Raw genomic sequence first — 6,238 nt, forward strand, 5'->3', positions numbered from 1 at the left:
CATGCACATGATGCCAGGGCATCTAGGCCAGTTTCACTGACCTTTTCTTTACTGTTTTAGGGTAGTTTCATGCATTTTCTTAGTGAATAAGGCAAGTTTTGGATGAAATTACACTAACACCTTGATTCAAGCAACTTTTGTGAACTTTGCATAATTTCATGAGTATTTTGCTAGAATTGCATGATAAATTGATGATGCATAATCTCATGAATTTGGCTAGAGCTTTGATACACTTTAATTGCTTGTTTTCAGGGCAAAGGAAGCAAGGAAGAACCACGTTAGTATTTACGTTAACCTAGTTAACGTGAACACTAACGTGGAATGGTAAAGCTTGCAATGGTAATGAGAAAAGTGATCACCAATAATGCCTGCGAAGCCACCCAAATCTCACGTTACTTGCCACGTTAACTAAGTTAACGTGGTAGTTAACGTAGAAGAAGAAGGAACTCCAACGTTAATGGTAAAGTGAACACCATTAACGTTGGAGAACTTGGCAATGATATGCGTTAAGAGTCACGTTAACTTAGTTAATGTGAACTCTAACGTGGAAGAAGAAACAAAAGCCAACGTTAGTGACTGATGAGCGGATAATTTATACGCTTTGTGGCATTATTTTTAGGTAGTTTTTAGTAAGTTCAAGCTACTTTTAGGGATATTTTCATTAGTTTTTATGATAAATTCACATTTATGGACTTTACTATGAGTTTGTGTGTTTTTCTGTGATTTCAGGTAATTTCTGGCTGAAATTGAGGGACTTGAGCAAAACTCTGATAGGAGGCTGACAAAGGACTGCTGATGCTGTTGGAATCTGACCTCCCTGCACTCAAAATGAATTTTCTGGAGCTACAGAATTCCACATGGCGCGCTCTTAACGGCGTTGGAAAGTAGACATCTAGAGCTTTCCAGAAATATATAATAGTCTATACTTTATTCGGGAATTGATGATGTAACTTGGCGTTGAACGCCAAGTACATGCTGCTGTCTAGAGTTAAACGCCAGAAACACGTCATGATCCGGAGTTGAACGCCCAAAACATGTTATAACTTGGCGTTCAACTCCAATAAAAGCCTCAGCTCGTGGATAGATCAAGCTCAGCCCAAACATACAGCAAGTGGGCCCCGGAAGTGGATTTATGCATCAATTACTTGTTCATGTAAACCCTAGTAGCTAGTTCATTATAAATAAGACTTTTTACCAGTGTATTAGACATCTCTGGACGCCTAGTCCTTAGACCATGGGGGCTGGCCATTCGGCCATGCCTGAACCTTTCACTTATGTATTTTCAATGGTGGAGTTTCTGCACAGCATAGATTAAGGGTGTGGAGCTCTGTTGTACCTCAAGTTTCAATACAATTATTATTACTTTCTATTCAATTCTCTTTTATTCTTATTCCAAGATATACGTTGCACAACACTTTGATGAATGTGATGATCCGTGACACTCATCATCATTCTCACCTATGAACGCGCGTGATTGACAATCACTTCCGTTCTACCTTAGGCCGGGCGCATATCTCTTAGATTCCCCAACAGAATCTTCGTGGTATAAGCTAGAATTGATGGCGGCATTCATGAGAATCCGGAAAGTCTAAACCTTGTTTATAGTATTCCGAGTAGGATTTTGGGATTGAATGACTGTGACGAGCTTCAAACTCCTGAAGGCTGGGCGTTAGTGACAGACGCAAAAGAATCAAGGGATTCTATTCCAACCTGATTGAGAACCGACAGATGATTAGCCGTGCTGTGACAGAGCATAGGACCATTTTCACTGAGAGGATGGGATGTAGCCATTGACAACAGTGATGCCCTACATACAGCTTACCATGGAAAGGAGTAAGAAAGATTGGATGAATGTAAGAAGAAAGTAGATATTCGAGAGGAGCACAGCATCTCCACATGCCTATCTGAAATTCCCACCATGGAATTATATGAGTAACTATTTACTATTTTATTTTCTAGTTATTATTAATTTTCGAACTCATCATAAACCAATTTAATCTGCCTAACTGAGATTTACAAGGTGACCATAGCTTGCTTCATACCAACAATCTCTGTGGGATCGACCCTTACTCACGTAAGGTATTACTTGGATGACCCAGTACACTTGCTGGTTAAGTTGAACGGAGTTATGATCACACCAGGGATTATTAAGATCCCAATTCATCATACCATGATCTCTTTGGGGTATTTTTGATTTCATACAAATACAAAGGGACCAACTTTGAGGATCACAATTTCGTCCACCAGTGACACTCACTTTTGTCACTAACGTTGGACCATCTAGCATTGCTATGTTAAATTTCACGTTAAGACTAATGTGAAAGTTAACGTGGAGTTGAAATCAAAGAGCCAACGTTAGTGACACTCACTTTTGTCACTAACATTGGAAGGTGGCTTCACTACTACGTTAAGAGCCACGTTAACTAAGTTAACGTGAGTTTTAACGTGGAGAATGTGGCATTTGGAGCGTTAGTGACAAAGGTGAGTGTCACTAACGCTCTTGAACGTGGATCACACCTACGTTAAGAGTCACGTTAGCTATACTAACGTGGACTCTAATGTAGGAACATAGGGGCACTAAGCAACGTTAATGGGAAAAGTTATTCCCATTAACGTTTGCGAAGGGGTATAAGCCAACGTTATTGGGAAAAGTGAGTCCCAATAACGTTAGCCAAGTTTTGAGAAAGCAACGTTAGTAGTCACGTTAAGACCACTAACGTTGGATTTAACGTGGATATATGAGGTTGGAACGTTAGTGGAAAAAGTGAATGCCACTAACATTCTCGAACCCACAATGGAAATCAACGTTAAATCTTACTAAATACCCAAAGCCTAATTCATCTTTCTCTACAAGTTGGGCCCACTAAAGATGAGAACTGCTTCAACTCAAGATCCAAAGCCCACATCCAAGACTTGAAGAACTCACTAGAATATCAAGAGGAGTAGAATATATAGGAGTAGTTTTGAACTATAGAGAAGCTTGGCACATTTGGGAACTACTCTTTATAGATTTACTTTTCTGCACTTTTAGCATGGATTCTTCTTTTCTGCCATTTTCCATTTCTAGAGCTTTGAACAACTAAACCCCTTTCATTGGGTTAGGGAGCTCTCTTGTAATTTGATGGATCAATTATAGTTTTCATTCTTCTTCTTCTTTCTTTTCTCTTGATCTTACTAGAAAGCTTTCGATCTTAATTCAATTGGTTAGTTGTCTTGGAAAAGAAACTCTCCATAATTGGATCTCCTTTGAGCCTTGGAAAAGGGATGAGGAGATCATGCTAGAAATGCTTTCTCATGTTGGACCAAATTGGGGTTTGGGCGGATATAGTGACATGTAATCCTCCCAACACTTTAATTTGGAAATACATGTGGTATAGTCAGTGACCACACTTCATCTCTTCCCATGAACAATTAAATCAAGGAATTGGGCAATTGTTCAAGCTTAGAGAGATTGGATTACCAAGGAATTGGGATCCAATCACTTAAGATTGCCAAGGAGATTAATGAATGCATTGATTGAGGAAGAGATGAGAATGAACTTGATCCGGAGAATGCAACATCTCCTAAACCCAATGATCTCCTCATTTCTGATCTTACCCATTCTCTTTACTTTCTGCCATTTAATTTCATGCTCATTACCCCAAATCCCCATTTAAGATTCTGCACTTTAATTTTTGTTATTTACTTTCTAGTCCTTTAGATTTCTGCATCTCAATCTAAATTCTGTTTAGTTCAGCTAGCACATTCTTCTAACTAAAGTTGCTTGACCAATCAATCCTTGTGGGATTCGACCTCACTCTTTTGTGAGTTTTACTTGACGCGAATTCAGTATACTTGCCGAAGGGAAATTTGTTGAGAGATAAGTTTTCATGCATCAAGTTTATGGCGCCGTTGCCGGGGATTGATTTTGAATCAACAATGATAAAGTTTGAAGATCACTAGATTGAGCATTTTTCTTTTTGTTTACTTTATTCAGTTAATTTCCTTTACTTTATTTTAATTTCTTCCTCATCCCCTGCACCCTCTTTTATTTTTTTGTTCTTTCCTCCTTTGATTACAATTCTGCTCACAACCCACTAACTGTTTGATAATTTGCATCACTCACAGTAACAATTACTCTAACAAGAATAGTTTCTTCATTTTATCTCCTGTTGTGCAATCTGTTTGTTGTATGACAGGGAGAAGAGAAGGAGTTTCAACATCCTTTGATTCAGAACCTGAAAGAACCCTTTGGAGACTAAGAAGGGAAGCAAGAGGGAAAATGATTATTGGTGCTGAGGAAGAAGAGGAAGAGTATTTTGAACCCAACATGGAAGAAAATATGGAAAACAATCATGAAGAAGAAGCTCATAATCATGTCAGAGAAGGCCATGCAAACCGAGCTGGGCAAGAAAGGAGAGTCTTAGGATCCTATATCAATCCTAATCCAGGAAACTGTGGAAGCAGCATTCAGAAGCCCACCATACATGCCAACAATTTTGAGCTAAGACCCCAGCTCATCACTCTTGTGCAGAATAATTGCTCATTTGGAGGAGGTGCTCAAGAAGATCCTAATCAACATTTGACCACCTTCTTGAGGATTTGTGACACAGTGAAGTCCAATGGAGTCCATCCAGATGTCTATAAGTTGCTCTTATTCCCTTTTTCACTCAGGGACAAGACATCCAAATGGCTTGAATCCTTCCCAAAGGAGAGCTTAACTAATTGGGAAGAAGTGGTGAACAAGTTTCTGGCAAGGTTTTACCCTCCTCAAAGGATCAATAGGCTAAGAACTGAGGTGCAAACTTTTAGACAACAAGATGGTGAGACACTTTATGAAGCATGGGAGAGATTCAAAGACCTGACAAGGAGATGCCCACCAAAGATGTTTAATGAGTGGGTTCAACTTCACATCTTCTATGAAGGTCTTTTCTATGAGTCAAAGAAGGTTGTGGATCATTCATCAGGAGGCTCTCTAAACAAGAAGAAAACCATTGAAGAAGCCATAGATGTCATTGAAACAGTTGCTGAAAATGACTACTTCTATGCCTCCGAAATAAGTAACACCAGAGGAGTAATGGAGCTGAACCACATGGATGCATTGTTAGCTTAAAACAAGATGATCACCAAGCAGCTAGCAGATCATACCAAGAAGGTGGAGGAGAACCAAGTTGCAGCAGCCGTCACCTCATCATCAGCTCAAGAAGGAGTAAACATAGGAGAAGAAGGTGATTGGGAGCAAGCCAACTATGTTGGAAACTCACCTAGACAAGTCCATGATCTATACTCCAAAACTTACAACTCTGGATGGAAAAATGACCCTAACTTTGGATGGGGAAACCAACAAGACCAAGGGCAAGATCAGAGACGCCACAACCTCAACTCTAACAACAATGCTACTCATCAAAACACCTCACAAAGATATTACCAATATCCATTTAACCCACCTTCTCAACCATCTAATCTCAACCCACCATCATCAACAGATGATAGGCTCTCAAAGATTAAAGCTCTACTTGAAAACTTATGCAGAGAAGTCCAAGACAACAAGGTGTTTAAGGAAGAAGTGCGAGCCAATATCAAGAACCAAGGAGAAAACATCAAGAGATTGGAGTCCCAAGTAGGGTATTTATCTCAACAAATTCCCAAACTCACTGATGGATTCCCCAGTGATACAGAGAAGAATCCAAGAGGAGAAACAAAGAAGGTGAGATGGGAAGAATGCAAAATGATAACCACAAGTAATGAAGGGAGTATGAATGGAGTAGAACACCTCCAAAATAACCAAAAGGAAAGCCAGGAGGAAGGAAGCTATACAACTCAACTTACATCTAAGGAAGAGCTAAAGAAGAAGGAGGTGTTGAACCCATATGCACCTTTTCCCCACAGGCTTAAAGGTGGTGTAGCAGGGAGAATGTACTCAAGGTTCCTTGATATGTTTGCATCTCTTGATGTAAATATACCATTTATTAAAGCTCTCCAGCAAATGCCTTTCTACATCAAGTATATAAAGGAGCTACTAGCCAGAAAAAGTCCATTGAAGGGTGGACAAACTATAAAGATGAACAGGGATTGCAATTCTCTCATTCAACCAGGGCCACCCATAAAGAAGGAGGATCCAGGGAGTTTCCATATTCCTTGTGCCATAGGAGGAACAATGATTGACAAAGGGCTTTATGACTTGGGAGCAAGAATCAACTTAATGCCTCTCTCCCTCATGAAGAAGTTCCAAATCAATGAACTAACCCCTACTGATGTA

General features: G+C 39.7%; 1 non-coding gene across 1 annotated transcript; it reads right to left on the reverse strand.

Moving 5' to 3' along the window:
• Positions 1-4,762: 4,762 nt before the first annotated feature.
• On the reverse strand, positions 4,763-4,870 carry LOC112767301 (small nucleolar RNA R71). Its single transcript, XR_003184852.1, has one exon. It is a non-coding gene; the product is annotated as a small nucleolar RNA R71 (small nucleolar RNA).
• Between the last annotated feature and the right edge of the window lie 1,368 nt (positions 4,871-6,238).

The sequence above is a fragment of the Arachis hypogaea genome, chromosome 2, assembly GCF_003086295.3.
Source record: "Arachis hypogaea cultivar Tifrunner chromosome 2, arahy.Tifrunner.gnm2.J5K5, whole genome shotgun sequence".
In the NCBI taxonomy this organism is placed as follows: Eukaryota; Viridiplantae; Streptophyta; class Magnoliopsida; order Fabales; family Fabaceae; genus Arachis; species Arachis hypogaea.